We start from the raw sequence: 16,819 nt of genomic DNA on the forward strand, positions 1-16,819 counted from the left end.
AAATATTTTCATGTGATTATCTGTTCTGATGTTCTAAAAACATAAATATATTTTTTTTATTTTACCTCAACAGGGCTTGAATCAGGGCTGACTTAAGCCACTTGGCTAAAAACAGGCATTTTTCATCAAGACCAAAGGTCATTCAGTCCTCACTTTCTCAAGTCCCAAAATTAGGACACATTGACAAGTGTCTAGACCCCCTCAAATTTATTCTAGGCTAATGGAAGTGTACACCTCTAAAGATGCTGTGTCTATTCAAAAGCAGAAGAGCAGTAGAGGAAGAACCACCATTCAGTAACAACTGGGTTTTGATCTTTGGGGTAGCGCAGTGGGAAACACATTTGTATTGACAAGTTTTAATCTGATTCAAATAGGCTTAAAAGTTAGCAGAAACATACCCTACTTCCTACAGAACTGTCTCTCCCTTTGCAGAAAATGGCTAGTATTTGTGCTAGGAACAAACATCTATTTCCTTCTAATGAAAACTTCATTGAATTTCCCCTTCTTTCTTTCTGTTTTCTTCTCTCTCTCACTGAAGTTTAAACTATTAAAAAACACTGAGCAACATGGACAGTTTTAAAAGGCATAGCTAGTATTTTGACAGGAGTAAACTTTTACACCAATGTAAACACTTCCGCAAATCCCATGTTCATATGATAGGATATGTTGAATCCTGAGGAAAAGAAATGGAATTGCTATGTGAGCAACACCAAATGCACTGACTCTCATGCTTTACTTAAACATCATGGACAGTTTTGTGGCAAAATACACGTACTACCTTGCCACAATACTTGATGTGTGTAGCGGTCACAGTTAAGACCCTTACACACCCTTGTGTGCTTTTATTCACATAACAAAGAAAACCCCAATGAGTTTAAGTAAGGGTGTTTATCAGAGCCACAGGTAGACAAACATGCTTAGGGCAAGCATATGCCCACCATATACCTGTATTTCAGCAAGTGCATATCCTATGAATTGCATCTCACTAAGAAAAAGTGAAATACTATCAGTGGAGACAATGAAAAGTAAAAGATGCAAAAAGGATTTCTACCTCTGTGTTACAGCCAATGAGCCTACAGTAAAGGAAAGAACTTGTCATCCTCTCTCCATGATACCATTATCTTCACAAGCAACACAAGATGTAACAGGAATATAAGTTACTGATGCCGACACATACGCACAACTTAATAAACATCCACTAAATACCATATTCCATAAAGCACAAATAATGTGATGAACAAACTAAAGAGAAATGATAGCTTTTCTAATGTAGGAGCAAACATCTGCACTAATCCTCTGCATCGCAGAGGGTTCCTGAAAGTTTTGAGGTTGTCCTACTATACCTACATTTCATTTCCATAATCAAGGATAAGAAGTATAAAGAAAAAAAACCCCACCTCTCTGGGGTCAAGAGGTCAGCTGCAAACCTATTTAAGCTCTTATAGTTTCTCAGTGGTACACTAAGCAGAAGACAAATGCAGTAACAAGCTGAAGCGATAGTTGAATTTGCATCCATTCCTTGTTTGTATTCAGAGAAGGTGGTGGTTATTTGTCTGAGGGATGCAGTCCTGCTCTGTAGGAATCTATACATCCCATACATGATATGCATTTTGTTCTCGTCAAGCAGACTGTTGTATGAAAACATGGGGTCATTTCAAAATGAGACTAACCGCATTTAAGCAGGAAAGTAAACTAGCTATGGATAGCACAGTAGCTTGCTCTTCAGACACAGTAAGATGCTGTTTGCCTCAATATGCTGCCTTTGAAACAGCAGGGAGCCCACTGATACTGTCAAAGCCTCTAAACACAGGAGTATGGAAATGGCTGGCAAAGGGAGACAAAATGCTCCCCAAAAAATGAAAGTCATAGCATTGAAGGAAAAGTGGCTTTTAAGAGAGACAGCTGAATCACCAAGAATGCAAGTACTCAGATAAAACATTTGCAGAGTTTTTGTTAAGTAAAGAAAGTCCCCCGTCATTCCCCACCTCCTGCCAAATGTTGGGATTAAACACCTTGCTCTGAGAAAGTTGTCCCTGAATGTACACAGAGCACAGGACATAGCTCCCCAAAAGGACTCTGTGTGATTTAGCACAGGATCTTTCAGCCTTGTTTCAAAGAAGGATGTTTAGGAGCAAAAGACTGAGTAAGAAACTATAAAGGGGAGGACTGAAAGAAACAGGACCGAGCACAAAGACTGGGATCCCTGGAGCCTTGACTACAAACCTGTAGTACAAAAGCAACACCTTCCTCCCAAATCAACTGCTACAACAGGGGAGGCAGAAAGAAAGTGTACCTTAGATCTGCAGCCTTCAACTAGGGTAGAGAGGGTCTGTCCTGGAGCTCTGACTCAGCACCTGAGCTGCTGCCTTACTGCTGGAGTAGAATGGGGGAGCAGCACTACCACCTGTGCCTGCAATAGCATCTTCACACTGGAAATACTCCCCCTCCCTTACAGAGGATTCCCTGATTGATAATGCTGGAAAAGCTGCATTTCCGCACTGTCCATGTCTGATTCAGCAGCGGGGATCTCCTGGGCCAGTCTAGGAAGCCTTACCAAGGCATTTTTGTCATTCATACAATAATCCCATACAGCTGCCCTCTACCTTAGCATCACTTCTGACATTTGAAAGTATCAGGCACTCAGAGATGCTGTGGGAGTCTGGGAAAAAGAGTTGGGGAAAAAACAAGACAGAATTTAGGCAGTACTGGGCTGCAAGACACTGGGTGAAATCTAAAGCGCCCCAGAGCTGACACTGGCAACTCTGCAGGTCATACTCTTGATTGCAAATCCAGAATAAGCCAGCATCCCAAGAATGTTATTACAAGGCGCTGTACCCATGTGTGCTCTTTTCACAGTGAGCCATAAAATAAGGCCTCGGTTACCTGTGGCCATTAGAGAGCAACAGTATTTCTGAAGAGGAAGGACATGCACTGTATTACCTTAGATACTTCACTGTTACTTTCCTTTTAATCCACAATTGCATTATGGATACAGGATGCAACAAAGAGAGTTGGTACAAAGCTCTTTACTTTCCTACATGGGTAAAACCTCTGGATTTGGAGGGCGAGGGGGATGTGGGGCAGAAGAAGACTAGGTTGCTTGCTTCTATTCCATATTAGTCCCACTTTAGTTGCTCTTCTCCCACCCCAGTCATCTAGATTGCAACTAGATCGCCATGTTTCATGGGCTCTGGGTATAGTCCCAAGTCCCTGTAGCTCCATCCTGCAGTTAGCTTTCTTTGATGAGGCACAGGGAAAGGCCGAACGTGGGGCAGATACTGATATCAACTGAGTGGTCACCAAAAGAAGCAGGTATGCCTGAAACCATCTCAGACACAAGAGCTTTCAGCATCAGTGCTATCCCTCCTCTCCTACAGATAACCATCCTTCTACCTGGGCAGCAGAGCGCAGCCCATGGGTCCACACTCGGGCTGCCTGGTCCCCACCGCAGCAGTCAGTGGCACAGGCTCTGTGGGGAGCTGGCACACTGACTGCCAACTGCAGCAGCTGATACCAGGCTATTATTGCTGTGTGTTCTGCTCCTGCTGCCCATTTACTGGAGCATCCATAATTGCACCTTTAGCTGTTTGCAGATGATAGCCATCCTGTCTGCATGCCATGTGGCTTCATCGCCCGCTTTTGGTAACCACCATGTTCCATTAGTCTGTACGAGACAGAGCCCCTCAACAGTAGAAAGGGGTGTTTGACTGATGACCTGGGTACATGAGAAGAAACAAGCTTTAAAAGTATTTTTCTCAGCATTGCAGAATACTTTTCAATAACATTATTTCCTATAAGGTGATACTTTATTTCAGAAGTAAATCAGTCAGAAAAATCTGAAATACCTATAACTGTAGTAGAGCTGTATTTGATAATATTCAGACTATGTAAACATAAGTGAACAGCTTTGAAATTCTTTGGTGTCCTACAAGAAGTCCATGCTTTCTTATCCTGTAGGAATGAGGATTCTGGAAAACTATAGTATAATTTGAGAGAAATCAGATCTAGCTGAAAAGGCAAAGGGGACCGCTCATGTGAAAATATCGCATAGTTACTGGAACATAAATTTGTTAAAAAGTGTAATTCTTGTACAGAGGCAATAAAAGCTTTCCATATAACTTTAAAATGTACTCATACCATTAAAACCAATTACATTAATAGTTATAAAACATCACCCTGCAATTCAGGCCACCTTCTCCATATGTCTGCAGGACATGACCAGTTTTTTTCAGAATTCTATGAAAATTGATATATTTTTAAAAAAAAAATCTTAAAAACCCATATCCCCATATTGTTAAACATATGTTCATAGCCTTTATCCTCAGACTATCTAACACTAATTACTATCATTCTTAATAAATTCATTCACAACAGTGTTTGTGAAAGGCTATCATGAAAAAAATCAGTACATCTGAAACATCTGTTAAAAATTTCATCAAAAAGCAGTTGACAATTTGGGAATCATCACACAGTCCTAGTATAACACTAGTAATATTTTTTTTAAAAATCTAATAAAAACCTTTTAATATTTTAAGCACACAATTCATTCATTTAAAACTTAGAAACATCATTAACTACTAGAAGAAATTTCAGTATAGCATTTAAAAAATCATAATTAAAATCATTCAAACTAAAGGTAATAAACTTGCAACAACTACAATGAATCCTTTCAAGTTATATGCATTTTAAAAAAATAATATAAATAGAAGCCTTGGGAAATACAGCACAAAAAGTAGTACAGGCAACAAAATGATTCTTTCATGTTCTGATTAAGGATTTGTGGATAATGATGTGTTTGTAAACTGAATACCACAGCTATTCAGATAAACAAAAAAATACTTATTTTAAAAAATTGAAAGCAGTAAAAACAAATCTTTTGTATGTTTTTGTTGGGTTTGTGTTTTGTTTTTAAAATCAAACTAGAGATTTTTGAGGTTTATATACAGAGATAAGGGCAATATTTATATGTGAATACCTGAAAATTCTTTCCTCAAGTTACAACCTCCAGGCATAAATTACTGAGGACTCACTGGTCTCCTTGAGCCTTGGCAACAGGAATCAATTTGGCAATAGCAAGTAGGAATGACTCAAGGTATATAAAAACTTTCAGTTGAAAGAATTTTCACTATTTGTTGTGATGTTATCTGTGCTGTTTCTAGTTCATAGTAATCCATTTCAGAGAATCTTCTGCTACAGAATACAAAACTAATCTGCTTAACCAAAAAAACTAATCACTTGGGTACTAATTCTTAATAAAAATTTTGTTACAGGGGTTGGTCAGATCAATAGGTTTTACTACTCAAAAAGGTAAATTCAGATACAGTGCACCATTTAGCAGGCTATGCACTAGAGAACTGTTACAATAGGACTTGAGTAGCTGTGCTTTTCTTAATTGGAAAACAAAATTAGAGTCCAAATGAGGTACCCACACTAATAATAATAAGGACCAGAAAGGGTGTCTGCAGCAAACAGTGCATATGGGTCAGTATCAGGGGACCTATATGAGATCTTGATGAATTCACATGAGTGACTAAACCAGTCAGTAGGATCTCATTCAGGACATGTAACCTTTTCACTTTGATACTAATGGTACTTCTAGAAAGAGAACTCATACCTAACAAAAAGAAAAATATGCATTCAATTAGTCCTGGGAAGTAACTTTCATCTCTGGTTAAGATCTGCTTTGTTGAACTGATAGCATAACATTGGACCTAACCTGGGCAAAATTCTCAGTTGAACGATCTCATCTGACTGGAGCTGGTGCTATCAGAGAGCAGTTAGAATAGATGAATATTGTCACCAAATCTGTCTCTGGAATAAGGCAGGAAGAACAATAAGACAAGTTCAAAGGTTGTTCTCTGTGAGACTGGAAACCTGGAATTAGGGTAGACATTACAGAAACATCTGGCAGGTAACAGCGTATTTCTTCTTTGATCATTTTAATATTTGTACTGTAAAAACATGACCATTTTGGCTTTCACACCAAGAGCTTTCCTGGGGGAAGTCAGACATTGCTTCAAATCAAGGAAAAAAAACCCCAAACTCAGTGGTTAAATTTTTTGGGTTTGTGAAGTGGTAGTCACTTTGTTTTGAATGTGTTTGGCAATAGCAGCTCTCCCCAATATTGTGAAAAGGTCTGAAAGTATGATTTGTATTCTCTCTACCTTCTGTGTGCTGCTAGAGATCAGTAGAAAATGCGCATAGGCAGAAAACATATATGGCAATAGGAAGAACCTGAAAGCAGCATCATGAGAGATGATCAGTCAATTTGTGTTCCCAGTGCTATAGCTAAAGAAGGCCACAAGGCACTCTATTGACATTGTCATATGGCAAGAAACTATAAAAATGACTTATGATGAAATAAGGAAAATTCCAGGTGCAGATTTCATGACAATCCAACATGTAGGTACTTGTGTTCATCAAACAGCTGATGAACAAAGCACTGTGATAAGGAATTTAGTTTTATCCAATCAAGAATTGCCTGCATTTTAATTTGGAAAGTCTGATCATACCCCCTCCACGTGACTAATGTATGTGTCTCTTAACTGTCATCACCAGAACAAAGATACAACTCTTAAAAATCCACTGCAGAAATCATGGCACATGTTGCTCTCTCTTTACCTGGTACTCAGTCCCTGCAATGAAAGATCATCATCACCTTTATCACCCCAGCTCCACCACACGCAGCTAGCTTCTGACAAATTTCTTTTCCCCATTCACTAATAAATGGAACTCCTAGGTTTGCGTTTACTGTTCCACAAGTACAGATGATGGGACCCTGATCTTGCCAACAGAGGCAACATTTTAAGCTACACAAGGGGTTGCAGGAATATCAGGGATAGTGGCATGAGAGCTCTGGTTCAGTAAGACATGACTGCATATGAGATCAGCATTCCTAATCTACTTCACAAAGAGCTGGATCTTGGTTTCTGTTGTCATCTCGTATGGTCATTTTCATTTAACATTCTTTTGTTATGAGATGAGGCTGAACATCCACACTTAGTGCCTGTGACTGACTTCCCCAGCACTCTGTCTGCTTTCTTCACAGATACAGGACTCTGCAGTAACTACATCCTGTTCTTCATCCGCACACTGGCAGAGCCCTAATCAGGAAATAGGTACACATACACGCACACATTAATTTCCATCTTCCTTAGGGCTGACATTAATACATTATCATGGTCCTGAAAAAGGCCCTGAGGGAGCTCCTGTCAGATCAAATGGTAGTGATCAAAGTTATTAAAAAATAAATAAATAAAACAAGAGCCCAAACCAAAGGGAAAAAAACCCCTCCATGCAAAGCAAGGGGTATGCCTGTGGAATAGTTAGTGGGATGAGGGAGAAGGCTCTGTCAGAAGATTCTTCAGATGCTGTATGTAGAGCTCTTCTATGTTTGTTTGTCATCTTGTATGGCCGGGAGCAGGATGAAGAACTACCCTTGAGGGGGAAATGGGCTCTTCATTCTGTCCTGGGAACATATAGGTCTATTCATGTCCCTGGCTTTCTATAGGGTGCTGGGTGGGGAGTGGTGTTTATGTTTTTTAGGGGGAAAGGTTGGTTTTGTGTGGGTTTTTTTGTTGGTTTTTTTATTATTATTTGTTTTGGTGGGTTTTTTTTTTAAATGGTGAGAACAGGGGCTGTTCTATTTGTTCCATAAAGTGCCCCCTCCAGATAATCACAGGATAGTTCAGGCTGGAAGAGCTCCTTCTTCAAGTAGGGTCTGCTTTGATCAGGTTGCTCAGAGCTGTTTCCACATGGGTCTGGAAAATCTCTGAGGATTACCTGCGTAGCTTGCACAGTTGCCATCTCTCCCACTACTTGTACAATCCTCATGGTGAAAAAGATTTTGATTGCATCAGTGCACATTTTCTTAATTTACTCCTGTTGAACACAGCAGGAAAATGAGACACAAAGAGCCTGATAACAACAGTCCCTCAGCACCTACCAGGAAGTCATCAAGGAGATGGTAAGTCTTCCCAAAGCCATCCCTTCTCCAGACTGAACAAGTCTCATCTCTGGCCTCTCGTCACAGGGTAAGCAGTCCAGCATTGACTATTACATATTTACTTCCCAGGAACAAGGCTTTACATTTGTCCTTGCTGAATTTCATAAAGCTGGTGTTGGCCCAACCCTCCAGCATGCCCAGATTCCACTGGATTGCAGCCCTGTCCTTAACTGTATTGACTGGTTGCTCTGTCCAATTTAGTGCAAACTTTATGGGCAAGCACTTTGTTCCCTCCTCCAAGTCACTGATGAAGATATTGAACCCAGCCAGAATAGACCCCTGGAGTCCTCTACTTGCTACTACCCTCCAGGCAAAGTATGACCCACTAACCTTGCTCTCCGGACCCAGTGATCCAAACCACCTTTTCATCCACCAGACCATAAACCAGACCACAAAAACCTCACACAAGAATGTTGTGTGAGACAGCATCAAACATCTTGCCAGAAATCTAGTCTCACTCTATGATTTTCCCTAGGACCTAAAAACATCCAGCTATAGCATTCCTACAAGTAGCCATTTTCTCCCAAACTAAGAGAGACTAGTAAAAATCACAAGTCTCACTCTGAACCAGTGATGAAATACAGTACTGGGACAACTAAAGACAGCTGTTGGCTCTGCACCCTGGATGTCTTCCAGCTGTCACTTGCAAAATGGCATTTTCTCTTGTGCTATTTCAGCTGGTGCTGTGGTCCAGTTTGCATGCTGGAATTCCTCTTGGCAAGTTTCAGGACTCTGAATAACCTTGGCTTTCCACAAAACTGTTCCCTGCATTAATAAGAGAACTAAAAATCAATTTCCCTGAGCATCTAATTTCAGTAGGGAAGGATCCCTGAATGAATAAATAAATAAATGGATTGTTCCATTCTCACCAGTCAGAGCAATTACAGCTAGAAAGAAATCATGTTTGTAGTGCTAGTGTCAGTACTGCATATGGAGTTGGCTGAATCAGAACCCATTTGCACTGATTTTTGCACGGGTGTCACGTCTGAGTTTCCAAATGGTGTGAACTTTCCAAACAGTGGAGCAGGCAGCTTCAGCTCTACCTCTGGCCATCTAAATGTACTGCTGGATGGAAAAAAGCCCCTTGAGTGAAACTGTATTTCCTTACAAAGATTTTTTTTTTTCCTGCTTATGTAGGTTATACAGCTGGATATACACCCACCCATACAAAGTAACTTCTGCTTCTCTCCACTGAGGCAGCATCAGAAAGGCCCCCGACAAACTCTAAAAAAAGCTTCATTTGGATATAACTACTGACTGTATGGACAGATTTGTTATATAAACAGAAAGGGTTAATTTTAAATAAAAGCAGAAAAAAATGTTTTAAAATTCTGAAGATAATACTTCCTCACCTCTGGCCTTGGAACAAACCTTTCAGAAAAAGATCTGCATGTGAGAAAGAAAGTCGCTCCAATAACATAGAACAATAGCTGGTAAATATTGAGATTGCCCAATTAAGGTATTTTTTCTTGAAACACACCGTCTTTCCAATCTAAAACTAGGCAATTATTTAAGTAGCACTTCCTGAATTCAGAGATGTTAAACTGTCAGGATTTAATTCTAGAATTTGCATATAGCAGCTCTGCAGTCTTTGCCCAAGATCATATGGATTAAGCAATGTGCAGAACAATAATTCCAATGGATTTCAAGCTTATATTAAAAGACTTTCTGTCTGCAAGTGCAAAGATCAAATACCAGTATTGTGGTTTGCTGGTAGTTAAAAAAATGAATATTTTTCTATAGTATTGCTTTTTTGGGACAGAATTAGCACACACTGCAAAAATTGCTATTACAAAAAGCAGGGCTGCACTCATATAAGGTATCACCTAAGCTCTACATGCAACGTAACAGAGGCTCATTAATAAATAATTCCAGTGAAGCCAGACTGAAATCAAAGCCACAGTCTGGCATCAAGAGTAATGAAGAACTGAAGTTTTGAGAGGCTTTTTTATTTCCATTGCTCTGATCCATGAAAGCCTTTAACATTAATATAGTTTTCATGCCTTATGGATGATTGAAGATTTCTGTGTTTTGTAGAAACTCAAACTATGGCACAGCATTTGAGAGTTCCTAATATTTTACACACACATGCTGCCTGCATCTTCATTTTTCTTCATTGTGCATTTTGAATAAAGGTCTGGATTATAGAGAAAAGCCTATACAGAACACTTCAGAGACCCCAGTGGTGATGAGGGATGGCACCGTTATAACAGAGAGAGGATGGGGCTGAACTGGAACCTTATGGGAAAGAGGAAAACATGCACAAGGCTCTTTGCACCCAAAATGAGAGGGGCAGTAATGCATTTCTGGGAGTACATGACTGCACTTTTAATTCACTTACAGAGTCACACCATGTTGCAAAGCTGGTGGGGAAGAACAAGGTCTTTAGCTCTCCTCTGTCTTACCCCACTGCTGATTTCGGTCTGTGATACAGCCAGTTTTTTCAAGGTGCCATTCGTTGGAAAGGCACCTGACCCACCTCAGCTTAAGTGCTCTCAAGTCCTGCCCGGGATGGTGAGGATCTGGAAAGGAAGGTATGTGCTCTGGGCATGGTGGGTCTGGCTGTGCTCAGTCTGAGAGCACAGGAGAACTGAAGAACAAAGCAAAAATCTGCTTGCCTTCTCTTAATTTTTGCTTCTAATCAAGATTCTATTTTTTTCTTTCCTAACCTTAAACCAGCAGTGAACTGCAGTAGTGCTCTATTCTTTGAAATGGATTTTGGAGTGCAGATGCTGATTTTGCACCTTAAAGACACAGCTAAGGCAATTAGTGTCAATTAGCATCTGAATTTCCCCCCTGCCTTCTTCCTCCAGACCTTTTTGGAAACATTTTATCTGTCTGAGATACAAGACTTGCTGAGAGATGATTAATTTAAACCGCTCCTTCACATTTCCCACAGTTATCTTGAAGTCACAGACTGGTATATGCATGCATGGACATGTTCCCAACCAAACTGAGATTGGACTGTTTCTAGCAAATGATGTTCAGTAAACAAGATACTGCAACGTGACAGAATACCAGAAAACTATATCAAAGTTCAGAAAAATCATGAATACAGTTGAATATTGTAATTGATTAATACAAATAAAACAACTGTCTCAGCAAGGAGTATTTAACTAGAGCAATTACAGTGATAATCACTTTGCAGTTGGAAACCCATGGTATCATCCACTAAGCAGTCACCAATTCCTCCACCTTCTCCATGACCCTTCCTGAGGACAGCACCTGCACTGCAAAACAGGGCACTGTGCCTCCCCCCCAGCACAGGCAGCAGAACTGGACGCATCAATTGCTCCTTTTCTGCAAATTCTGAAGCTTTACATGAAGTATAAGGTTCTTTCTAAAACAGAACTGAAAATCACCCTAAAATAGCCCCTAAAACTATTTTTTTTAAAATTTAACCTTTATTCTGCATATTCTGAAAAGCATCTACAGAACAGCTTAAATTTTGTATTACAAAGCAAGTACATCTTGGCTGAACAGCAAACACAATTTATTATGACTGTGATTGAAGCATCTGAAAAGCACAAATTGAATTAGAGCATGTAAGGAATATAATGCAAAACATCCTAGTCTAAATCTTTAAAATAATTTACCTTTTGGTCTTCCACTATTTGCAGTATCTAAAGAACAAGTAGACAATGAGTGGTTTTAAAAGCACACGAATCAATTAATAAAACCAACTTGCATGATCTGCCCGGTAACACAAACTAAAGATGATCAGGTTTCCTTGCTAGTGTTCCAACAGTCTGTACTGTAAAGATAGCCTTAGTAGGAAAAACAGAATTCCTTTAGTACCTTGTAATAGATATTAGAACCATAGGATTCAAAAATAGGAATATGGATCAAAGGCAGAAGTTAAAACAATCGTTTTAGTTATGCAATATAGCTAACAAGAGAAAGAATGTGAGCCTGGACTCAAATCTGCAGAATGTAACAAACATGGCACAGGTAAAAGTATGCCTTTGAACAAGACACAAATAACTTGTGTGCTGAGTGCAAGTAGTAGTCAGCATATTTTAGTTAAGCCAAAACACATGTGAAATATAGTTGATTTTCAATTAGTCATGGAAAAACTATCCAGGTTTCAGACTAACCATAATACATGAAAAGACCCTAAACTTTTTCCTTTTCATTTTTAACCTCACTCCATATCTTCATTTCATGTTAAAATATAAATTATATACAGAATGCTCTTGCAGCTATTTTACATATGTTTTAAATTCATGGGTTTGCTTTATCTTCCTTATCTCACCTCATTTATTACCCAGAATAGCAGACTCAACTGTAAATAAATACATACCAAGAGTACTTCTCATTTTATTTTATTTTCAGTGGGTTTAGTTGTTGTTATAATGAATCTCAGCAGACTGTATTTCTCTCTCTTTTACTAGGAGATTCGAAAGGCTGTAAATGAATCATCAGCTACATTATCTACAGAGGACAGATCTATAAAATACATGATTAAGCAAGAAAGATTATTTTATTAATAGAATTTCTGAATGGCCTTTAGACGTTACTGAACTCAGGCTAGAACATCATAATCCAATCTGGCTGGGACAAAGATAGAAATAAACATTGTAAAGACAGATCTGGAAGACAAGGTCACCCTTAAAGACAAGGTACAGATAAAGTACAATTAAGAACATATTTAAAGCACCTATTTCAGAAAAAAAATATGAAAAGTATTCATCAAGACATAAATTGCTCACCTTAGCGAAAGCAATTGGTAAAAAAACCAGGAGAATAAATCTAACTCTTCTGTCATTTACAAATACTCTGTTTGCCTGTCAAAAATACTTCTTTATGTAATTTAGACTAAAGCTGAGACAATCTTTACCTCTGCCTTAATTGCACTTAGATAATAGAAAATCCATGTTCAGTGAAGTCTGCTTTTGGCAAGAAGAACTTTGGACTCAAACAGATGCTCAGCTCTACCCCAAATCCTTCCAAGAACTGTTTTACAGATATAATTATAGGGTCGAAACATGCTTGACCTAATGTTGTCATTAGAAGAGGTGAATGCTTAAATCCTGAATTGGCAATAAGAGCACTTGTAGAACAGAAAAGCCATCAACTTTTAACTCCTTCAAAAAGAAGAGGATAGAAAGATTTAATAACCATTCTTCTACTCCTTGTTAAAATCCAAAATCACAATTCAAACCTGAATGTAAAAAATACCTGTGATTACAAAGGCAATTGACAGATATCATGGAGGACACAAATTATACCTATTGGACTTACTTCAGCATTTATAAACTGTAGCAATAACGAACTACAAGTTGGCAGCCCCTCCCATCTTGCTCCTGAAGAACAGCACATGCATGCATCTGCGTGCACAGACAGGCCTTTATTGTTAATATCCACAACACTAAAATGTAATATTTATTCTGAATGTATATAGTCTCAGGGTTTTTTGGTATGGGATCTAAGTATCTTTCCATGAATACCTATGTCTCAGAGACAGATCTGAATCCTTTAATAACCTACTTGGAATTCACAGGACACTCTTGACAAACCTGGCTGTAGGCAACAGCAAAGGGAGAGACTAAAACTCAATGGCAGAATGAATCAGTTAAAAAAAAATCCCTAAACACTCCAGCAAACAAATTCCCTGCATCTTTATGAGAAAACCTGTTTTATAGTTTTCTGCAAGGAACAGGGGTGTATGCCTAAATGTCAGCTCATAGCTAGTGTTTTGATACCATCAGCGAGCTAAATTATCAAGCAATCAAGGGGGGGGAGGGAGTGCTCTGCCTAATTTGGAATACAATTATGGAAACAGGCAATTTCATTTCATCTACATCACCATCTGAAAATGTTGAAAATTTGCACCTATGTTTGCTTAGAAGAATAAAACCATCCAGATCTTTGATATTATAAGTTCAAGTGCAATCAATCACACTGAATAGGACTCACAATTCTGTCTAACAAATGCTGGATATCAAGGTGGAGACACGCATTGCATAACTCTCATAGAAATTCTGACAAACCCTGATGTGTTGGACTCACTGCAATAGAAAATCAGTCCATCCATTTGCAGTGGCTATTTTTCCAAGGTTTTCAGATGTTTGGCACTCCAGTAAAGACATCCAGGAACAGTTCTGCAGGCTGGGGGGGCGGGGGGGGGAAGACATGTCTGCAAGACCCAGACATATAACATCTTTATTATTGAATAGTTCATAACGGTTCAGCAATTTATCCTAAAGAATGAAAGTGGAAACTCACCCAAAATATTTGCATCTCATTAAAGAGAAAGAAAAAGCATTCTATTTCATCAAGCATGAAAAGTTATGTTTTAGGAACCCACAACAACAGAGCAGTACAAATGAAATCATGACATCTGCCACATAAAAAGCAGAATAATGGCAGATCCAAAAGGAAATAGCTTATAAAACAGCATATCAGCATCTAACCAAGTAAAATGTATATATCCACCAATTTATGCTTTTCCAATGCCTACAGATTTTCTTTGTGAGCAGTAACACAGGGATTACGCATGATTAACTGCTGCAGTCTTTGTGAGAAGAGAGGCAGCAGCCCTCCAGCGCAGGCTGTCTGTGAGCCGAATAGAAAAGTGTTTCCTTTCCCTCTGAAGTAGACAGAACTCAAACTAAAGCTATATTCAGTTCAAAGACTTCAAAAAGCACATGCCACGGCTCAGGTTTTAGATGAATCTTAACATATCAGCTTCAGTAGAGACTGAGGATTTTAGGTCTTGAGGCAGCAGTACTTTAAAAAAATAATTAGGAATTAAATGCATAAGTCCACGTAACTGCAACATTAAATTACAAATATCACCACAGAATTAAGAAAAAATTAAGCTAAAGATTACATCAGCTGGCTAAGCCGCTCACCATACCCCTATTTATAACGCTTATATTCATGTCAGACAATCTATTTGGTGTCTGCATACAAGGCACACAAAGCCAGGTGAACCAAGTTTACTGTGAAACCTTTTCCACTTCATTGTCTGGATGCTCTGATATAATTTGGCCCCTTAGCACTGCCAGATGGCATTTAGAAGCCTGGTTGTACCTGCAGGATATAATCACACAGGCACAGTGCCATGCTAACAACGCAGAGCTGTATCTTGCCAAATCAAAACAAACAACAACAAAAAATGTAGCTATGCCTTCAGAAAGCTGGCTGCAAAAACTACAGGGAAGCTGTGTCGTTAACCACAGAGCTGTGTATGGCTCTCGACATCAACAGGCCACCACCATTGGTAGGTGACACTGCCCTCTGCAGCTGAAGATCTTGAAATTTCAATGTAAAAAGTTCTTGGATTTGTTCAGGTGCACAACACTGACAGCAAACTGTAATACCTTGCTACAGGAACAACAAAGATGCAAGGTCTGGCCCAGTGTTATTTGCTCAGGCCCAACTGATTAATTTCTTGTGGCATAAACACTGAAATAGAGCAACGCAAATGCAGGAAGAGAAAAGAAATGAAGAATGTGAGAACTTCTACCTAAACAGCAGGAACAAATATGAGACAAAACTGAAAGAACAATGCAGTCAAAGGTAACCTCTTAGAAACATTGGAGAAGTCAAAAGTAACCAAATTCTCAGAATTCTGATGTAGAAATCCCAGTCATTTAAGCTGATAGTGCTGAAAGTAAAGTATAAGAAATCCTATGCTTTTCCAGAGGAAGCATACATTTTACACCACCTCACAGGCTTGCATGCATATCTGGAACCTGATAATGAAATATTTGTTATTTTTAGTATTTAAACAGCAAACCTAGGGCGTAGCTATACTGTCCAAAGCAACCTCTTATTCAGAAGAATTTTCTCTGGCCAAACATCCATTCCAGGAGAAGGGTCTGCCAAACACGCATTTATACAGAATTTATATGAAGGTTCATTCACTGCTGAAAATTTGCAACAAAAATTTTAAAAAAATTTTAAATAGAGCAACTAATACCAGAAAAACTGAAAGACGACAGATTTAGATTAGACATTAGGAAGAAATTCTTTCCTGCAAGGGTGGTGAGGCACTGAAACAGGTTGCCCAGAGAAGCTGTGGATGCCTCATCCCTGGAGGTGTTCCAGGCCAGGCTGGATGGGGCTTTCATCAACCTGGTCTAGTGGAAGGTGTCCCTGCCCACGGCAGGGGGGTCGGAACTAGATGATTTCTAAGCTCCCTTCCAACCCAAACCATTGTGTGATTCTATGAAAAAAAAATTCCAGCCTAAGACACAGTACTTAATAGTACCATATCAGATCTTCAAGGAACTTGTGTTGGTTTGATCTTCCTTGCACTGAGTGTCCAGTTAAAGAGAATTTTGTTTGTTACCTATTGCTCTTGGATAGCAAGCCTTTTTTCAGAGAAAAGTCACCATGATCCAGAATGCATGTTAGGTTGACATGATCCATTCTCTACAGCACTTACAATAATTTGAAAACCAAGGAAAACTGGAAAAAAATAACCCAATTTACTTGAGAATTCATATCTGCAGTTTAAAGACATAAGGATTAGCTATGAAGTGTCCCTTAATTTAAAGCTCCTTAGCCCCTTTCTAATTCTCTTCCCAACCTGTAATGACAAAACTGAGTAACTCTCAGTTAAAAACAAAGAAACGCCTTTCCAGAATTTTCACTTTGAGTCCAACAGCTTTATAATCTACGACTTCACTGGATCAAGTGGCTCATATTTGATTTGTCACCTTTCAGGAGAGGTTACAAGATAGATTTATTTTTTTTAGTGGAGACCTTATGAAGCGGGCATAAACTGATGCCTCACATTTGTATTGTAGAGTGGACAAAGGTGCCAGAGGTGATAAAACCTGCAGGTTGTCCTCCTGGCCT

At 39.1% G+C, this 16,819-nt stretch overlaps 1 protein-coding gene across 1 annotated transcript in view; it reads right to left on the bottom strand.

Annotated features, from left to right (window-relative positions):
- Nucleotides 1-16,819, bottom strand: part of NAV3 (neuron navigator 3) — a 414,628-nt gene that overhangs the window by 376,070 nt on the left and 21,739 nt on the right. The window lies entirely within an intron of this gene.

This window comes from Falco peregrinus, chromosome 6, assembly GCF_023634155.1.
Source record: "Falco peregrinus isolate bFalPer1 chromosome 6, bFalPer1.pri, whole genome shotgun sequence".
In the NCBI taxonomy this organism is placed as follows: domain Eukaryota; kingdom Metazoa; phylum Chordata; class Aves; order Falconiformes; family Falconidae; genus Falco; species Falco peregrinus.